The sequence below is a fragment of the Hermetia illucens genome, chromosome 6, assembly GCF_905115235.1.
Source record: "Hermetia illucens chromosome 6, iHerIll2.2.curated.20191125, whole genome shotgun sequence".
NCBI lineage: Eukaryota > Metazoa > Arthropoda > Insecta > Diptera > Stratiomyidae > Hermetia > Hermetia illucens.
In genome coordinates, this window is record NC_051854.1 from 66,539,743 (window position 1) to 66,561,417 (window position 21,675).

General features: G+C 44.4%; 1 protein-coding gene across 3 annotated transcripts in view; it reads right to left on the reverse strand.

Annotated features, from left to right (window-relative positions):
• LOC119660607 overlaps positions 1-21,675 on the reverse strand; it is a 586,737-nt gene that overhangs the window by 482,003 nt on the left and 83,059 nt on the right. Inside the window, exons 1-2 of one of the 3 annotated variants that reach the window (XM_038069296.1) lie at positions 16,911-18,471; positions 16,771-16,839 (exon numbers count right to left, since the gene is read on the reverse strand). The exons of 1 other annotated variant lie outside the window; for it this stretch is intronic. The gene's annotated coding sequence lies outside the window, so the exon portion shown is untranslated. Of the gene's footprint in view, positions 1-16,770; positions 18,473-21,675 lie in introns of those variants that run through there. One more of the 3 variants, XM_038069297.1, reaches the window with a different exon arrangement.

The window sequence follows — 21,675 nt, forward strand, 5'->3', positions numbered from 1 at the left end:
TGCGTACATCTTTAAAGACATGGTCTCGTTTGGTATGGGTTGCGTGCAACTCTCAACCTCCAGCAGTTGATCCCTGATTGATTTCTAGCAATTAATTCATGCAGCTGTAGTTCGCGGAGAAACCTAACTATTATATCTGCATCCCACTATCCATCTGTATCGCTAGCTTCCGTATCTATAAAATCCGCAACATTTGCGAGCTAATCTTTTACAAAATCTTCGAGTATGGTTTCCCAACACCCGCAGCCATACAGAGGAAGAAATCCAAACCTATCATCTGATCATTTATTGGATTACGAGTATTAGATTTTCAATGCCTGGTAGACATGCAACCCAGCTCCAACCGGTAGCTGGTCGTGTCTTGTTATGTTTCTTTGCATATTGCAAAACAATGCGATTACGAACAATTTGCATTGTATGCCATTTACCTGACCAGCATACGGGCACAAACTATCGGCGACCGCACTATGAAGTAATGATACCTGACCTAAGGCTAGAAAACGATTAAACCAACAATTTTCCATAATTTACCAACAGTTCCTATATGTGTCAGATACTTTCGTATCTGAATTGTAATTTTCCGAGTGGATATGTGGGAATGCTTTTGCAACCCTATCGAACAGAGTCGAATAATCCCATGAAATTGTGGGTTGCTCGTGATCCATTGAAGGAGGTAACTGTAGCTAGGCAGCTGAGCGCTCATAACTCTTAGACGCAACCATCCATGTCCAATGCTATCCAAATATCAATGGATATATCATCTAAACTTGGAAGATATGTTTACATGTAATTTAACGACAATTTCGTATAGAGTGCTCGGTCGGAACGCGCTGATTTCGCGATTTGTGCGCCTAATTGAAATGTGTGGGGACGCGAATCGATCACATGCCTGCTATATGTACCCAGAATGTCTCTTGGGGCACGATCAAGCAACCAAGCCCATAAGTGGCTTAAATGATTTGTATGCTATATGCAAAGTAGTTTATAAGTGAAAAGTGCGTCAGCTAGTTTGAAGTTGTTGACATTGTCACAGTGGCATAGCGATCAAAATGCGAGTAAATGTGGAGTTGCTTTAAGGGTGTCGATTGGGAACAACTACTGAATCAATAATAGGACAAAATTAATTGTTAACCAATCAGATGACTTTATTAAAGAAACTTTTCACTGTTTCAGACAGGCGCAATATTTCGCCTGTTACTGGGGTCAAAACGTTGCGGAAACAGTTTCCGAAACGCAGAAATGCATTCCTCACTGATTCATTCTTGAAGGACAATGCATGCTTAACCACCGAAAAGATGAATCCAGCTCACTATACCATCCTTATTATTCTTCAATTGCTGCAAATTCAATTCAAGAATTCAGCACTTGTGAAACCAACGAAATTGACACTATGAAAGGAATCGGCGGAATCGCAATCCTAACTTAGCTGCGAACAGTGGCAGGGATAAAAATTGAACTTTTACTTCCGTATCAGGTAGAAAAAGAAATGATCACAGGAGCTAGACGTCAAGATCAAGAAAAAGCATCGCAAAAAATCCAAGGCTAACAGAAAAAAACCTGTGATTCGCATTAGCGGGGCGCTGAAACGCTGTAACTGAATACACGAATAACTAAGGTTCACTCATTGAAAATACTTCAGACTGCATTTAAAGTTGGTTTTCCAAAATGTTGGTGGACCTCGGCGCAAAACCGGGGTGTCTGGAGTTGCTTATTAAGGCAGGCCTAGACTGGATACCAGTCGATGTACGAAATATATAATATCACAAAAGTGATATCACCTTAAAGTGTAATATCACATTATCATCACCGAACGGATGCAAACATCCCCGCGTTACCACCCAGAAGAAAACCAATGATACTATTAGTCTTGTGAGTTAAGTTTTTTTATGTTAGTGCCGATATGATATCATACCATAAAGTGCCACCAAACATCACCGAGTAATATTCTAATACGTTCGATACATCACATTTTTATTACACACAAATCCAGAATGCTGCTCGATAGAAAAAGTTATAGTTCCTTGTTCCTCCATTTGAAAATATCTTATAGTAGTGGAAATCATTTATTTTTGCTTTTGCATGAAATTTGCGTTTTTCCTATTTCTTTTCTTTTGCATGAAATTAAGTTCACTTCACTGTAATATGTGATGTTGGTGATATAATGTACAGTTAGGGTATTGACATGCTGTGATATCATATCACCTACGAAGCTGATGTTGCACGCATATCTATTATACAATATACCAAGAATAAAGGCACGATCGAGGTTAACGACCATTATATTGTGGTGAAAGTCTTTCCAGAATATTTCGTGTGGCGTCAATTAAAATTTGCAGTCATTAGAATTAACAAGTACATAGATGACTCGAATACCGGTAAGTAGTCCTGACTTGGACGTTGTTTCTATCCAAGTTTTTGTACACTAGCTGTAATATTCATGTACGTGTTTGGATATAGACCTAAGGATTTTCCGACGGATATTTCAGAGTCTTACGCAAAAATAACCATTCCTGGAAAACCCTTTGCATCCACTTAACAATATTTATTCGGAAAATTCTAACATCAGTACATGCAGATCTAAAATCTGGTATAAACAAAATCGCATATCTATTGGACGATTAACATATTTTCACAAATCTAGTCAGGCGAAAAATCATCAAAACCTTAGTTACACTTCGTAGTATACATATAAAAATCTTGTTGCGAAATAATCAACATTGAACTATATCTCACTCTCAGGACGCATAGATTTCGCAAAAGAACGGCTAGGATGAACACTATAGGCATGTTTTATTGGAAAGCTGCCCTCTCAGTGGCGGAATTTGAATTTAATAAAAGAGGAGTATGGCAGGAACATTCTTCAAGCTTGTAACTGAAACTTTAGAATCGGTACGAAGGGGGTTGACAAAGCTCTGAGCAAGAGTAAGCTCAGCTAAATGGTGCCGTAGCATCCAAATCCATAAGCCTATTCAGGTAGTCGTAAACAATCCCAAGGACCCAGATCAGATCATTCTAAGAATATTAATTGAACTTGTTCAAGCATAGAATGATCACCTCATGTAATACGATCTCAGATTGAATCTGAATAAAACTGAATTTTCGACAACCGATCCTAATGAATCAACACCAACACCACGAGGTGATCGCTGGCAGTTCTTTCTTTATGAAAAACTGCAGACGGAGAAAGATGAAGGTGAGTCTCCCGCCCCTAAAACTGGGACAAAATGTACTAACTAGTCCTCCAGGTTGGGGGTTGGATAGGACGCGCAATATAGACTCGGCCCACTATCTCGTTGGCATAATGCTACCAGCTCGAATTACGACACCACCTACAATCCCCTTTGACAATCAGGTGAGAGTGAATTCTGAAGCCATTCACAACACAGCCCTCCGCAACACCTATAAGGGCGAAATGTATGCCGCAATAACCGCAGTCAACAGAGATCGACGAGATGAAGCATCAACAAATGATCTTCACAACTACCTGAGGAACGTTATCATTGATACGGCCACAAACATACTTGGCCCCAGCCGCAAAAGGAGTCGGAACGGCTGGTTTATCGATGAATGCAAGCTAGCTACGGAACGGAAGAATTCCGCATACCGAGTAATGTTGCATTCTCAAAGAATGCGGACACGCGCAGACAGCGGAGAAGTGACTTCGCAGACGAAAAAAGGAAGCCTGGGAGAACCAACAAATCTGTGAACTAGAAAAGAACAGGGAGCAACCGCACCAGACGGAAGTTTTACCAACAAGTCAGCAGGATGAAGCCCCTCAATGTTCATCCTGATATCGAGACAAAGAGGGAAATTTGATTTCCGACAGAATGGGCATATTGGGGCGATGGGTTGAGTATTTTGATGAACTGCTCAACAACCAAAATATCGGCGAGTTGGAGGTCCTGCCAACTGAAGACGACGGACAAATGCTGCCACCACCAAGTATAGAAGAAACAGTCCGTGCAATTCATCGGCTTAAAAATCATAAGTCGCCAGGAGCTGATGGAATTACAGCCGAATTGGTTAAATATGGAGGCGATCAATTACACCAAGTGGTTCAGCAATTTGTGTTCAAGGTGTGGGACAGCGAATCAATGCCTGACGATTGGCAACGAGGCATTATCTGTCTCATACATAAAAAGTGAAATACCACACAGTGCAGCAATTATGGAGGTATCACGTTGCTGAGTACCATATATGAGATATTCTCCGCCATCTTGCTAGGCCGGATAACGACATACGCCCAGAACATCATTGACCCATACCAAAGAGGCTTCACTCCAGGCAAATCAGCAACAGATCAGATTTTCTCTCTGCAGCAAGCGATGGAATATGGACATTAGTTGCAGCATCTCTTCATCGACTTTAAAGCCGCCTATGATAGCATAGCCATGAGAGAATTCGATATCCCGACGAAATTGATAAGACTGACTAGGCTGACCCTGATCAATGTGCAAGGCCACCAACAACGGTCTACGACAAGGGGATGCCCTATCATGCGTCCCCTTCAACCTGGTCCTGGCGAAAGTGATCCGTAATGCTGAGGTAAATGCAAGAGGTACCATTCTCTTTAAGTCCCCCAACTACTGGCCCATGCTGACGATATCGACATCCATCAAGGGAAGAACCACCCGAGCAGGCGGCGATTGCGAGATCTTGGGCTACACATCACTGAAGACAAGACAAACTATATATTGACAACGTGAGCACCAAAAATCAACCAACCAACAACATCAAACCGCACTGGTCAAACGGGAAGAATAAAGACAACTTTGAGACCGTTGATAATTTCTCCCAACTAGGGCCGAAAATCCGCGCACGATTGTTGGCAGCCAACAAAGTCTATTTCAGCTTACAAAAACTGTTTCGCTCGAAACGTCTCACCATAGGGTCAAAGCTCTTATTGTACAAGACAATGATCTTGCCAGTCCTCATGTATTCCTCGGAGATTTGGGTTCTTAGCAAGAAAAATTGCGAACTCTTGGCCGCGTTCAAGAGGAGAATCCTCCCAAGAATTTTTGGCCCCCTACATGAGGATGGACGATTCCCTAGCCTACATAACGACGAAATCTATGAACGATACCATGACCGTCAAGTTGTGGATAAAATCCGGCTCAATAGGTTATGATGGACGGGTCACTTAATCCGTATGTATGAGGTTGATCGAGCCCGGAAAGTCTATAAGGTCAATATCTACGGTAGAAAAAGAGAGCGAGAGCGAGATAAACGCTGCCTGAGATGGAGCGATGGCGTAGGTCAGGACGTCAGACAGCTTTTAGGGATATCGAATTGTAAGGCAGGCCTAAACCGGATACCGGTTGTTGCGCCGTTGATGATGGTGATCTTAGTTGTATGGCTTAGGATGTGGTAAATTCGCAGGAAATTGATAAGTTTGAACTGCTATAACTTTGACACTAAGAGGTGGGATGTGTATGCACGAGACAGTCCTCTATGTCCGTACAAAATTTACTACTCGTAGGATGAACTTAAGGGGGGTTTTTCAGTCAATTTTCAAAAGTTAGTAATATACTGTTAGTAAGTTGATTTGATCAGATATCGGAATGTGGCATCTTCCGAGGCTTAAATTTCACATAAGTGTTCTACATAAAACCTTAAAAACGGCTAGGTAGGAGTAGATTTTTCATTCCGAAAATGAGTCCTATCTTATTTTAAGTGCCTACATTTTGACTCCTTACTCGTGCACTTTGCAAGTCACGCCAAAACTAATGTCAGTTTGATCAAGACCTTTCATTTGATACCCTACACGACTATCTAAATCCCCTCATATATGGGGAGCCCCCTTTAAACTTCACCTTAATTTATGTCACTTTTCATTTCCTTCCTGTTTCATAGTTCCCATCTATCCACCAAATTTCTTTTGGATCGGTTTAGCCGTTTTCGATCGATATCATAATTTGAAATTCGGTGGCCGGTGGTGAAATGGTCTAGGAAATTTCAATATTGAACTTACTAAAGCCCGAAATTCACGAGCAACCTATCACCAACTTCGCTATCAGTCCTGATTTTTAATAAGAAATCAAGTTGTTTGTTATACCTTGAACTACGTTATTACATGATGATCTAATCTGTAATAGCTTCCATTTCATTGTAGCTACTTATCACCAAGGAAATTATAAATTTCAAACTAAAAGACATATTAAATCATCGCAATGACACAATTCACGGTAAATGTGAATAAAGCATCCGTAAATAGACCGTAATGTCATGAAATTTCACATCTCGCAAGTAAAATGTTCAAACTCGCTGAGTATCTTTTTGTTCAAGTAAATATTAATTGAAGAATATACCAAAAACCGCATTAGAGATCGCTCAGAAGCATCTCAGTGACTTTCTTTTGAATGTCGTCAACACTTAGCAGAGTTCACGTCTAAGGTACCATCAGCAGAGGATAATTTCACGCTTAGCAATCTTTTGTGATTTTTTTTCTATCTCAATCTTTTGCCGTCCAAATGCCATTTTGTCTGCTGAACGCTACACCTACACATGCTTTTGAATTTGAGCTTTTTGGCATGGCATCAAAAATTTCGCAGGTTTTCAAGAATTCTCGGAAAAGAATGGTTTTGGCGGTCAGGTGTCGTTGCTACGAGTGTGTTGACGATGCCAAGCCAATAATAAATCACGGGATATATACCGTGCATATTTCAAAAGTTGTTTTGGACTTTGGTGAAATGATAGCTCCATATTACCTTTGTTTAAAATTGAATAGATTGAATTTTGTTTTTATGAGAAGTGTTCTAAGAAACAGTTCAGTTAGGCCTGAAAGGTGTTTGCAAGAAATTATGTTTAGAGGTTTCTTTCCAGAATCAGATACCACGCAAAACATTCTTATCTAGAATTTTTCCAAAAATTCGGAAATTTGGATCTATTTCGCACAATCTCATTACAATTGGTAATAACTTTGACACCACGGATCAATTTGCACTTTCTATATTTAACCCGAACATGATTTATCATCCTCAGGTAGCTCTAAATCCATTGTAAGAAAATTAGCATATATCTGGAATTTACCCATATAAGTAGCAAGTTTTAATTTAGATTTCGTATTTGCAAAGAAAATTCTCATTTAGAACTTCATCCAACCGAACCCGCCTCCAAATTTAGAATTAATTGCATACCACAACCAATTTGGTCGGGACATTCTTAGGTTTCCGCCACATTATATCCTTGCCTTCGTATCATAAGTCCTGTGCCTGCTACTGCAGATTGCCATGTTGACTTGATTGATTTAGTCAATGGAGATTATAAATACGCAAAACATTGAACATCATTCGTAGAAAAGAAGCGATTGGTAATACACAAATACCAGTGGATTTATTTCTGTCGCAGAAGGTAATCCTACACAACCACGTCTTCGGGAGTTGAAATGAATTTAATATTTCATGTTAAGGACACGGTTTATGCTGTTTTCTGTACACGTGACTATATATAACTTTGAAACGTTTAATTCCAATCTATCAGCCAATTTTTGTTTACCAATTGATGACAGGTCGGCTTGCCCGATGGTGCTAACTCCTGGGGCGGTACTCTTCGTTGGCCTTTGGTTGCTTAGTTTATGGTCTCCGAGCAGGATGAAAGTTGTATCTACTTTAGCCACTTTCTGAATCAGGTTGACCTACACGTCCCAATATGATTGGCATGGAAATTGATCTCAAAATCGTTTAGGTACTGTTGGTTTTTCTATAACTTGTGCTCGCTAGCCAAAAAAAGTGTTAATTGGTTTTCATTTTTCGAAACTAAGTTCACTTCTGATATCTAGTAAGACAGACAGACATACACTTACTCAAGTGGAAACCAATCCTGTCCACGGACAGCAAACAGTCTTCGGGCAAACCGCCTCCAGGCAACGCACAGCCCAAGAACTGTGCCAAAGTTGAGGGAAAGGAGCGTTCGGGGCACCTGCGACTAAGCGGAAACCGAAGCGGCAGCGGTCCTCAGACGATCGTAACTCTTCGACACAAAAGGCAGCAAAGAGGGCTCGGCCGGCAACGGCTAGGCCTTCATTTGCAACCAAGGCTATCGAAGCCGATGGATGGGTCCTGTATGACGACTCTAATCCGTCCGGCTACGATACTGAGCTGTGCAAACAACTTAGGAGTAAACTCCTCCTAGCTGTAAGGACTGCGTTCGTGCAAGGCATTAAACTTTGCTTTGAGTCGGTAGGTGTATACCGTAAAATGTTACGACTGAACTTTCCGACCAAGACACGAACGAGTGGCTCAAGCAGTACTGCTCCTCCCTCAACGATGTGTGGGAGGGTGCGCGACTAACCTTACCTCTGAGCTTCCATCGATCAAAAAGTGCTTTCTCTGGCTTCCAGACGAAGAGCGAAATGGTGTTGGGGTTCTGGAAAAACTTGGTGTGCAAAACAACCTCAACACTTCCACCTAGTTGCTGCTACGCAACAAAACAGGAGAGACAGCCGATAGGCCAGCAACTTTTCTCACTATCGGCGTTCCCGAACCCGATGTTAAGAAGGTTTGGGGAAAATCGGGCTGCCGGCTCTACTATGGGCTGGGGACCGTCACGTTACAAATGTCGGCTCCTAAAACCATTGAAGGGGACATGCACCCCTCGGCATCTTCATCTGAAACGTAGATGAGATACCACATTTCCCAAATAAATTTGCAGCATTGTAAAGTGGCGACTGCACTTATCAATCGTCGGATCAATAGCTGCAAGACATTTATATAGCTCATAAAAGAACCGTGGAATGTTGGTGGGGTAGTCAGGGACCTAAACTTCCAATATGCTGCCATTGGAAGCGATCTACCCCACTCCGGTATGGTAATTTCAAAAAACTTCCAGGCTAATTTGGTTAACGACCTATGTGATGGCGACACCACATTCGCTAAGCTAACCCTAAAAATCAGCAGGGAGATAAAGAGATACTAAGGTGCTCTGCATATTTTCCCTACGACGCAGAAGACGTTCCCAGTGGAAAATTCATCAGGGCTATCCAATATGCCAAAAGTAGAGGCATGGGGGTAATAGCAGGATGTGATGTCAACCCTCACCACATATGCTGGGATAGTTCGAACATCACTGCAAGAGGATCGAGACTACTGGAGTATCTAGTAGGAACCGACTTGAAGATCCTAAATTTGGGTAATGAACCAACTTTCTTCAACGTGATCAGACGAGAGGTCATCCATATTACGGTGGCATCTCCTGACATCACGGCTCTGATCGGAGAGTGGAGAGTATCAAACGATATAACACTCTCGGATCACAGACGCATTGATTTCGTAATGGGCATGGATCCACCTCGACCCACTCCATTTCGGAATCCGCGGAGGACAGATCGGGTGATGTATAAAATAGAATTGAGCGCCCGAGTCACGATCCCTGCGAAGCGAATCAAATCCATTGCTGGAATTGAGAAGGCAACCCAGATGATCACAACTAGCATGAGAGAAGCTTTTGAAGAAAGCTGTCCACTCAAGATGCCAAAGAAGGGTAAAACACCATGGTAAAACTCGGATTTGGCAAAACAGAAGAGAACAACAAGGATGCTCCTCAATCGTGCTCTGAAGCGTGAATCAGACACTAGCTGGAATCGCTATAAAGAGGCACAGAAGGCTCTGAAGTAGAACATAAGATCAGTTAAACAATCATCATGGAGACGCCTTTGCGAAGAGACTAACTCTCTTTGAGGCAACCTCAAAGCTGAAGCGGATTCTGGTAAAAAAAACGTAGCCAGAAACTGGCTTATTTACGTTTACAGAACGGGAAGTACACAGAAAGCGATGAAGAAACGGCAAACCATTTGCTTGAAATGCACTTCCTCGACAGCATCCAAAATCTAATCTCGGGGCCAAGAGGTGCATACAGCCCTCAACCGAGAGACTGGAATCTGGCATGCAAAGTAGTATCACTGGAGCGAGTAAAATGGGCATTTAACTAGTTCCATATATACAAGTCTGCAGGTCCAGATGGCATAATCTCTGCGCTAGTAATAGAGGGAATGGATGTCCTGGGTCTACATATTCGCTATATATATAGCGCATGCCTAGCACACGCTTATATTTCAATTAAATGGCGTGATGTGAAGGTGTTATTCATTCCCAAACCAGGAAAAGCCACCTACACAGACGCAAAAAGCTTTCGACGGATCAGTCTAACGTCCTTTCTGATAAAAGGACTAGAAAAACTAGTAGATCGGTTCGTAAGGGATACACACATTCCTAAGTGCCCATTTCACCATAGGCAACACGCCTACCAGAAAGACAAATCCACGGAGACAGCACTCCATAAACTTACTTCAAAAATTGAAAAGGCAATGTTCGAAAAAGGATACGCCTTGAGCGCATTCATGGACATCGAAAGTCCCTTCAATTATGCCTCATTCGCGGCAATTTGTGATTCGGCAAGACAGCATGGAATCGAACCGCTGTTAATCAGTTGGATCCTTCACATGCTAGAGTGGAGAAAAATCCACATATCGATCGGTCAGAATTCTCTTGAAGCAGGATGTCTCAGGGGCTGCCCACAGGAAGGGGTTCTCTCTCCACTATTATGGTCCTTGGTAATGGATACCCTGCTGTGGCTCCTGGAGGACAAAAAAGTCTTCGCGCAAGCATTTGCGGACGACCTAGCCGTAATAATTACCGGCAAGTTTTTGGACACAGCATGTGACCGCTTGAATGCAACTCTACATGAAATCCACAGTCTCCGCAATGGACTCACGGTGGACGCTACGAAGACTGGACTAGTTATGTTCACTTGGAATGTCAGGTGGGGCAGCTATATGCTACCCACCTTAGCAAGGGCGGAAATCCAGCTGGCACAAACAGTCAAGTACTTAGGAGTACATTTCGACTCCAAGTTTACGTGGAAGCATCATATCCAGGAACAATATCAGAAATCCTGCAGATTGTTCTGGTGCTGTAGGAATGCGATAGGTAAGACCCGGGGACTTTCACCCAAACGGATATATTGGAAATCGATAATAAAACCCATTTTGATGTATGTATGCATCGTCTGGTGGCCAAGACTGAATTTTGCTAACAGCAGGAAGCTGCTAACGCAGTTTCAGAGACTTGGTTGCCTAAGTATTACTGGAGCAATGAGTACTACGCCGTCTCTGAAAAGACATACACTGTCGTAATCACCGAAAGAGAAAAATGGTCGACAAGTGGTCATGAGTCTTTTCAGATTACAGACCTAATAATCTTCACCGAAGGGTCAGTCATGGAGGATGGATCGGGCGCAGGGGTGTTCTCGGAGAAGCCGATTATAGAATATATGCCATTTCATTGGCAGCAGAAGAATGTCTGCGACAAAAGTGGAGGGGTCGCACCATTCGAATCTGTTCCGACAGTCGGGCGGCATTATCAGCACTAAATGGCAACGACATATCAAGCCAGTTGGTGTGGAGTTGTCATCAGGTCATCATCGACTGTCAAGTTTACTCTGAAGGGTGAAATTATAAGGATTCACGCAACCGAGTGGAGAAATTTGGACTCTTGCCGGCAAGCGAAATCCTTGTGCCTAGGGACACTAGAGCGGCATTTTTGTTGCCCCTTAAAAAATGAGACACTGCTCCTTAAACTACCATATGGAAAACATTGGGGTAGTGGTTTCGGCTATGTGCAGTCAATGTGCGGAGGAGGAGGAGACGGCCCTGCACTTTTTATGCAGCTGCCCGGCATCCTCACATCTCAGACGAAGACACCTTGGCAAGGGTTTCTTCAAAGAAGAATTTGCACATTCTCTGCTTTTGGAGAATGCTCTCAGCTTCGCTAAAGCCTGCGAATACTGTAGGCGGGAAGCCATTGAATAGGCAATTTACGGGGATAGTACAATGGGCCTAACAATGGCCTAAGTGCTCGGAGCTGCGGCTCCCCCCAGTAAACTAAACTAAAACAGAAGGACTTATGGAACTTATTACCTAAATAAATCACAAATCTTTGGCATCTCCCAATTTCGCAGCTCTGGGTTCGAATCCCAGTCGCGATGGATGAATATGTTCGGCTTATGTTTGTCTCGCTGCTGTGAGCTTACCACTTGTATAGCGTTAAGCGTGACGATAGTGAAACTGAAATACAATCTGACAGTGCGGATGCCTTATACTCCTCTAAGGAGTGAACAGAAAACACTAATTGATGAATGTTAACAGCCCACGACACAGCTTACAAATACTGTTTCGCTCGAAACGTTTAACCTTAGCGCTAAAATTTCTACTGAATAACGCAATAATTTTTGCCAACTGCCACGTCATCCTTGGAAATTTTGGTTCCTCACAGCAAAATAGCTGCGCTCGGCGGGTAAACCCACCGAAGATGATATAAAATGAAGAAATCAATGAGCAATACGGTGACTGTTGTTGACAGATCCGTCTGCGATACTATTGTCTAAAGCCTAAATAGATCTACAAGTGAAGGAGGAATGCTTCTAGATACTGCACATGTACCAGAAACAGCCAAGGAGATGAAAGCTGGTGACGTAGACCCTACTGAAGCGTGAACCTGGGAAAGCTTTCGGCCGACGGAAAATTAATATTCTACGGAAGAAGATAAATAATAATAATCGTTGGCGCAACAATTCATATTGGATCAGGGCCTTGAAGTGTGTTAGAGCACTTCATTCAAGACCGTAACGGTACACTACAAGATCTTCCTTTTATACCATAGATATTACCAATATAGACTTTCCGGGCTGGATCATCCTCATTCATCCGGATTAGGTGACCCGTCCACCGCATCCTGTTGAGCTGGATTTTATCCACAACCAGACGCTCATAGATTTCGTCGTTATGTAGGCTACGGAATCGTCCTTCCACATTTAGGGGGCCAAAAGGCCTTCGAGGGATTCTTCTCTCGAAGGCGACCTATTTTTCCTACTAAGAACTCAGGTCTCCGAGGAATACATTATAAGGTATATATAAGATTATAGTCTTGTACAATAAGAGCTTTGGGGTTTCGAGCAAAACAGTTTTGACAAGCTGAAATAAGCTCTGTTGGTAGCCAACAATCATGCGCGGATTTCATCGGCATAGCTACTATTGCTTGTGATTTTCGACCCTAGATAGGCAAACTTTTCAACGATCCCAAAGTTGTAGTCGATTATCTTTATTGTTTTCGTTTGACTACCGCGATTCGATGTTGCTCGTTCTTTGTTTTTTGGCGCTGACGTTACCACCATGTACTTCGTGTTCCCTTCATTAGTGTGCAGCCCGAGATCTAGCTCCGATTGCCGCCTGAAGCTAGACTGTACATCTCGGGTTGTTCTTCCTATAATGTTAATATCATCAGCGTAGGCCGGCAGTTAGGTGGACTTGAAGAGGATAATGCCTCAATGCAAGAGGCATCGCGAATCACTTTCTCTAGGGTCAGGTTACAGAGGACGCATGATATTGCACCCCCTTGGCTTAGACGGTTGTTGATGTTGAATGGTTTCGAGAGTGATCCCGCTGATTTATCTGGTCTTGCACATTGGTCAGGTTCAATATGATGTTTGCACTGCCTTCTCAGAGGATGTCCGTGATGCCATTAAAGAAGTCGAACGATTTGATGATCGGCTGATGAAGCTCACCGCTATATCAGCTGATCGCACTATTCACTTCTTCACCGCGTACACACCACAGAAGGTCGACCTGATGCCGAGAAAGATGGCTTCTGGCAACTTCTCGATGAAAAGACTTGTCGCGTGCCTGCTGACGATTACATAATCATTGCCGGCGACCTTAATGGTCATGTGGGTGAAAAGGCAGACGGTAACAGGTGCCATGGGGGAAAAGGGTTCGGAGCGCGCAATGAGGGTGGCGAGCGTATAATCGATTTTGCGGACACCCATGACCTTGTACTTATGAATACATGGTTCATCAAACGATTGTCTCATCTTCTCACATTTTATAGTGGGAACAATAAAACGCAAATCGACTATATTCTCATAAGACGCCACTGTCACTGATTGCAAAGTCATTTCCTATGAGACCATCGCACCTCAACATCGGCCGTTGATTACCGTCTTGCGAATTAAACCACCGATAAAACAGCGTGAGGAACGCACTGGCCCGCGACGCATTAAATGGTGGCGATTGGTGAGAAGAAAGAAGAAACGATCTCATTCACCCGATTACCGGCCATTACGAATGTGGAATAATCATGGAATCAAATGACGGGGTGACCAAGCCGGGTAAGCGGTACATCAACCGAGATACTTAGTTTTGGAATGATGATGTTGATATGAAGGTCCGTGAAAAGAAACGCCTTTACCACAAATTTCTCGACGATAAAACACCGGCCAATTGGCAAATTTAGAAGAATGCCAACCGGGAAGCAAAGAAAGCAGTCGCTAGACCCGAGCGAACCATTACAAAAAACTTAACGATAAACTGGACACTCGGGATGGCGAGAGAAATCTGTATCGACTTGCTAAAAACCGTAACGAACGTACACAGGATATCGAACACTTCTGTTGCGTTAATGACAAGAACGGTACTTTGCTTACTAACCGTCGAGCCGCGACGGATAGATGGCGAGTATACTTTGAGCAGATTTCAACTGAAGAATTTGCTATTCCTCCACTTCCACAATCGTTCCGACATTTGGAGCAGCTCCACCTGGCGGCAACCCTGTCAGCCAACCCAAAACCATGTGGCCGAGGAGAACGTCCATAGTGGTGGCAGTGGGAGACGCTGTACTCACGGTGGCTTGCCGGCTGTGATGCAGTAGGCGAATGCTGGAAAGGCCTAATCAGGGCGATCAGACCCGAATCTGCACGGGGACTCATCTGAAGTGGCAATTTGGTCACGAAACCTCACCAGGGGTATACTGGTACCATGGGAACCGGGATAGCTCCGGGAGTGACGTACTTCGTACAGCTCGGTTATTTGCGGTAGGCCCCCTAGTGGGAGTTTCATGGGGGTTGTGGTTATGCTCAAGCGAGAATAGACCTTTGGATATGAGCGGGAGGTTGCGTTTCAACACGGGTAGGTCTTGCATCCACCAGTATGAATGCTAAACCATGCACTTGGTATAGACTGGTACCGTTGTTGCTTGTCTCAGCGGGGCTTTGACTGTGGTAACAAAATCAATCCGTATCCTAAGAAAACCGTCACGTTAAACCCTCAAGGACTCACTGTCAGCGCAACTAACTCGAGGAAACAATAAAACGAATGAAATCGGGGAAACCCACAGGACCTGACGACATCGCATCGGAGCTCTGGAAAGCGAAGAGCTGGGACCCAATGCTATGGCTCAGTGAATTCTTTAATCGGGTTATTCAGGAAGGAAGAACACCATCTGACTAGCAAGAAAGTACCACTCTTCCAATATGGAAACAGAAAGGTAGCCCAGCAGAATGTTCAAATTACCGTCCGATCCGGTTACTTTCCCATACCATGAAGATTTTTGAACGCATTCTTGACAACTGTATTCCCGAAATCGTTGAAATCACCGTGAATCAAGCCGCATTAGTGCCAGAAGAACTCGTGCGCTGGGTTCAATTGCTCTACCACGATCCGAAAAGTAAAATTCGAAGTATGGCGGGTGCATCAAGACCGCTTCGTGTCTCTTTTCATGTTCATAAATGAAGCGTCCTCTCACCACTCCTCTTTGTTCTTGTTATGAACACCATCACACGGAATATCCAACGGCCAGCGCCCTATACAATGCTTTATGCAGATGATATTTTCCTAGCATCTAATAGCAAAAGTGATCTCGAGCAACTTGTCCAAAAATGGAATGATCGCCTCATGCAACACGATCTCAGATTGAATCTAAACAAAACTGAATTTTTGACAACCGATCCTATTGAAGCAGGCACAATAACTGTGAGCAGCGGGGATCTGCCCAGAACTGAACAACTTAAATATCTCGCAACGCAACCTGGATGAAGTGGCGTTCCACAACCGATGTTCTTTGTGATTGACGTATCAACGAACGCCTCAAATCTAAAATTTACCGGTATGTCGTTCGTCCTGCCGTTCGCTATGGTTCTGAGTGTTGGCCAAATATAAAAGACAATGAACGACGTCTTGCGGTAATGGAGACGAAGATGTTGCGTTGAACTAGTGGCGTCACATCCGAATGAGGATATCCGCGATCGATATGAAGTTGCACTAATCGTGGAAAAACTGCGAAAGAGGCGTCTTCGAGGGTATGGTCATATAATTCGCGCTAACGAGAACTCACTCACCAAGATTGGTTTGAACATCGAAGTCGATAATAAACGACCAAAAGGCAGGTCGAAACAACGGTGGCTGGATACGCTGAATGGCTATTTAAAAGCCTCGAGATTGCATCCAAATCAGCTGTTTGATAAGGCCCATTGGCGAAATCGATCACGACAAGCTGACCCCGCTTGTGACCGGGACGAAGGCTGAAGAAAACGAAGATGGTTTACTGCAGGAATGTTTCGCTATTTCAGCCAGTCAAAAGGCGTCTGAAAGGCATTCGCATGTGCCAAACAACAACAAATAAAACCATTTCTCGTCTTGCCCATATATAGAACTTTATCGCAAATTCGACTTCCGTTCAAAGTTTAAACATTCTGATCCGGACCTAGGAGAAAAAATTGAACACAAAGCGAATTACCGACAACCAGCAATAATCAGAGGAGGAAATGATGTAACCAAGGCGATGGATACTCCCCGAAAACTACAACAAAGCGGCCCGAAAAAGTCAATCCATTACCCGTTGCGGGGCTACCGTCACGTTTCGCAATCGTGCGAATCATTGTTTAGATTTGCAACCCAGTCGGGAGCTACTTAGATAAATATTTTAAGATGCAGATCAGCTTGCTTACCTAACGTGATATCCCAGATTGCAGCTGAATTGGAACACTGAATCTTTACTCCAGGGTTTGGTGTTCTTCCTGAAAGATACAACGGGGGGTGAAGTAATTGTGGAGATTGAGAAGTATGATGACCTTCCCGACGTCCTTACAGTGGAGGTCTGAGACGAATCTACGAAGATGGGTCTGGGGATCCTTGAACAGGGAGTTGGAAGTTCGATATCACAGACACTATCTATGGAACTTGACACTCAAAAAGGCACAGGATCTATCAAAAACACTGGAGTGACCTTCGGAATCTGACTCACTGCGAGTCACAATTTTACTCTGCCTCACTGATTCGCACTTCCAAATTGACTTGATTCATTCCAAAACCACTCACGTTCCGTTTGAGACTGGATTTGGGACCGCCGATCCACAATTTTGCCGCGACGGCACACACGAATCCAATTCGATCTGGCGCCTAATTTATTCGATTCAATTTCAAAACACTGGAGGCCGTCGATATTTCGGGGAAAACTCTTTGTGAAATGTACGCACTTCCCGGAACAAGGGACGGGGTTCGCGGAAACACAAATTCAACTGTAAACACAGTACCAGCTGCACCGACAAGCTGGCGGTTTATTGTCGAAACTCCACTGGTCGGTTCAGGCGATCCGTCAGCTGGGCGCCGCACAACACTTTCCACGGTAGCGATCCAGTGGAAAATTTTCAGATACAATTGCCGCGGACTCAAGCCCGGCTCCAAGATGATTACACCCAGAAAACCGTTGAAGTATCCAAGCAGGCGCTGTGGATAAAGCGCAGCGCTAGCGGTCGTTGTCTCCTCGTCTTCGCTGATTGCGGAGCGAACCCAATTTTCCGGCTGGTCTTCTGGTGCGGAGTGGAAGGCGGGCAGCCAGATTTCCGGGATTCTATTTCGATATTCAATTCAACGGCGCGGACACTGAACCTTGGGGCTGGGGCATGCGAGGAGCGCGCAATCAGGTCGTTACAAGGCGAGCGAACAAAGCGGGCGAGTAATCGTGTTTTCCGCACAATGCATGCGAGAATTTCCACGCCAGGTTCCGATGATCCAATTAGGGCACTCACAGCTCAGCTGTTTGCTCACTAGAAGCGTAGAGACTTTACGCACGCCACAGGAGCGGAATCGAGTAAAAAACCCTGTTCGCGACCGCGCACAATTCACAAGATGCGAGCGGGCGGCACTGCGAATGCGTACAAGGCCAAGGAAGCCGTGGAGTTTTCCGTTGGACTGAATAGATAAAACCACAATGCGGGTCGGGTTGGTTCGCGCAAACAATGGAAGAATGAAGCCGGACGCTTGCTACAATCTCTCAGTTCGTCCGCGAAACCGCCTTCAACGGCGATCGGCCCAGCTGCCCCGACAACGAAATCGCGAATGAAAACAAAAGTGGAAAACTCCAATGGGAAATGGCAGCTCGTCGACGACGCAAACGGGCGATTCCTCTCGGGAAGATCCTGTCTTGAAATTCGCTACCAACTGTCAGATCCGACGACCTACAAGCGAACACGGAAATGCACAAAACGCACAACAAACGAAAACAACCACGACAACCGGACAACTGACTGGCAAACTGACGGCTGGCCAAGGGGAGACTGGAAATGCGTGGAAATTTTGGAAGCGAAGACAATTGGAACTGACAGCTGGACTGGAAGGCACAGTCGAGTTATCAATTGGTACGTACACTCGCCGCGAGCAGCTGCTTGTAGCGGTGACTAGCGGAAATGGATTCAGAAGTACCAACCGTGTCCAGGCAGTTAATAAAATAATAAAATTCAAAATTGTCGAACGACAATTCTTCTTCATTTAATAAAAATCTTTTCTTACTCCATTTGAAAAATATTTGGTGGAGAATGAAAAGCAGCACGATTACTGTTTCTATGTTGCCACCCTTAGACTATGAATTTTAATAGAATAATATAGGATGAAAGTGATAAATACAGTTCTTCCATTTCTAGCTTTGTTTCGACATATCGAAAGATAGTTTAGTTTATTGGGGGAGCCGCAGCTGCGAGCACTTAGGCCTTTGTTAGGCCCATTGTACTATCCCCGTAAATTGCTTATTCAATGGCTTCTCGCCTACGGTGTTCGTAAGCTTTAGCAAATCTGAGAACATTCTCCAGAGGCAGAGAGTGTGCAGATTCTTCATTGAAGAAAACGTTAGCAAGGTGTCTTCGTCTGAGATCTGAGGATGCCAGGCAGCTGCATAAAGAGTGCAGGGCCGCCTCCTCCTCCTCCTCACATTGGCTGCACATAGTCGAAACCATTACCCCAATCTTTTCCATATGGTAGTTGAAAGGGACAACAAAAATGCCGCTCTGGTGGCCCTAGGCTTTTCCACAAGGATTTTCGCTTACCGGCAAGAGTGCAAATTTCTCCATTCGGTTGCGTGAATCCTTGCAATTTCACCCTTCAGAGTAGACTTGACAGTAGATGGGCGAATTCCAAGAGCTGGTTCTGGCCCCACTATTGTGAATCCAGACCCTCGGCGAGCCAGCGATGTTAGAGTGCCCCGGCACCCACATCAGGAATGTTTCGTTCAGTCGGCCAAGTTTCAGCAGCACCTGATGACAACTCCACACCAACTGGCTTGATATTTCGTTGCTGATAATGCCGCCCGACTGTCGGAACAGATTCGAATGGTGCGACCCCTCCACTTTTGTCGCAGACATTCCTCTGCTGCCAATGAAAAGGCATATATATCTCCGACTGGAATATGGTCGTCATATTTCCGAGGGGTCGGGCCAGTTCTATAATCGGATTCTCCGAGAACACCCCCGTGCCCGATCCATCCTCCTTGACTTACCCGTCGGGGAAGATTATTAGGTCTGTAATCTGAAAAGACTCATGGCCACTTGTCGACCATTCTTCTCTTTTGGTGATTACGACAGTGTATGTCTTTTCAAAGACGAATCTGGAGACCATATGATCGGTCGGCATCAGGGCTACCGGATGTTTTTCAAGGAATTTCCAGATAGACGCATGACCGTGTGATTGGCCGCCTTTCCACACCCAAATGGTATCGAGCCTATATGCATCGTTGGCCGCTTTCCGTTTCACCTCCAAGTGAATGGGGGTAAATTTAGGATAGCTTCACGTGCCGCAGTCGGCGTAGTACACATTACTCCAGTAATACTTAGGCAACCAAATCTCTGAATGTGCGTTAGCAGCTTCCTGCTGTTACCAAAGTTCAGAATTGGCCACCAGACGATGCGAAGGATAAGGACGATCTTGTTCCTCAAAGTTGTTTAAAAATAGAATTTGGCCGGGTTGGGAGCCAGCAGATTTCGGCAGAAGTGAAGCAGCGTCTGACAATTTGCCTCTTCCTCGATGAAACCACAAGTCATATATTGGCTTTCAAATCATGCATTTTTTGTTGATATTAAAACCTCATCCAGGAGTAAGGGAAGTTTTGATTAACGATCTATCGTAACTTTTTCGGAAAAAGAAGAAACACCCTCGTCTGGATGAAACTGTAGGCAGTGACGTAAACAATATTGACAGGAAAACGGAAAAAAGCATTCCTGGACTTAATTTTACCAACGATGAATTATTTTAAGATTTCTCGGAAGTAACTTCACATTACCAGGATTTATATGTCTTGAATTCGCCTGTGTGGATCTCCCAAAAATTCATCAGGCGTTTTACTTCGTTCGAATAAGAGGATGTTCGGCGGATGCGTTATGACCATGCACATGCAGGCAGAAGCTAATGAAACAACAAAGTGGATAAAAATTAGCTATGGGGATATGGTTGCCATTTACCCCTTGGTGGGATATAGCTCGTCAACCACATCATCGTTCGCGGTTACTTCAAATGCCCTTCAGCGCGACCCCTTTGGCTTCCCGAGGCGCTCGCACTCATCCTTTACTGTTCTTCGCCAAGAGCATTTCGGGTGACACACTCGTTGGCCATCTTGGGAGAAGTCAAGAGGGCTGTATAACAACTGAGATCTGAGGGATTAGGTACTTTAAATCACATTTGCCTTTTATAGCCACCATCATCGACGGAACAACTACAGGTGTGCAGGGGGGGGGGAGAGAGAGAGAGGCTTTGAGTGGGGTAGTCGAAGGACAAACGAGAGAGGACGCATCCTGCTCGAGGCATTTGCCGAGTTGGATATTGCCAATGTTGAGAACTGATTTACGTTCAGAGGGAGAGGCCTGGGCTCGATCGTCGACCTCACGTACGTGAGCATCGCATTGGCAAGTGGAACTACCTGGTGTGTCAGCTAAGATCGGCATGCCATCAAGCAAGAAGGCAGTTCCAGCGATACAGGGGAAGACCCGATCACGAGGAGCGCGAACGGGATTATAGGACGTTGCGCGGCAGAATAAAGGAGGCCATTTGTAGGAGCAAAAGAGATTGCTTTAGGCGACTGTGTGTGGATGCTAACATAAACCCCTGGCACATGGCCTACTGGTTGGTTATGAAGAAGTTGAAGTTGAAGTTGAAGGTGACCTCTAAACGGCTTCTACAAAAAACTGTAACCACGCTCTTTTCTCACCATACGGCGAGTAGGTATCAAACAGAGGCCCAATTCGAGGTGGATCTAATACCTCGCGTTACCGAGGAGAATATTCGAGCCAGCTTTGACGTTCACATGGCAGAGCTGGAATGGATGTGTCTTTCTAATATCCGGCTTGCTGGGTCAGCTATGAATATTGCAAGTTAATCTTGTAAATAAGTAGCCTCGAACAAGCACAACGTTTCCATTTGTGTTCGTCTCCCATTTCAGGGGGAGTAAACCCCCTACCAAATCCGTAATCCGGGGTGAAGGAATCGACGCACCCATCGGATGAATTGCAGTGGCGTTACACTGTATTTCAGCGGTTCCCCTCCAAATACCTTCCCTAAGTTTGGAGTTAACCATATGCCATTGCAACATTGGG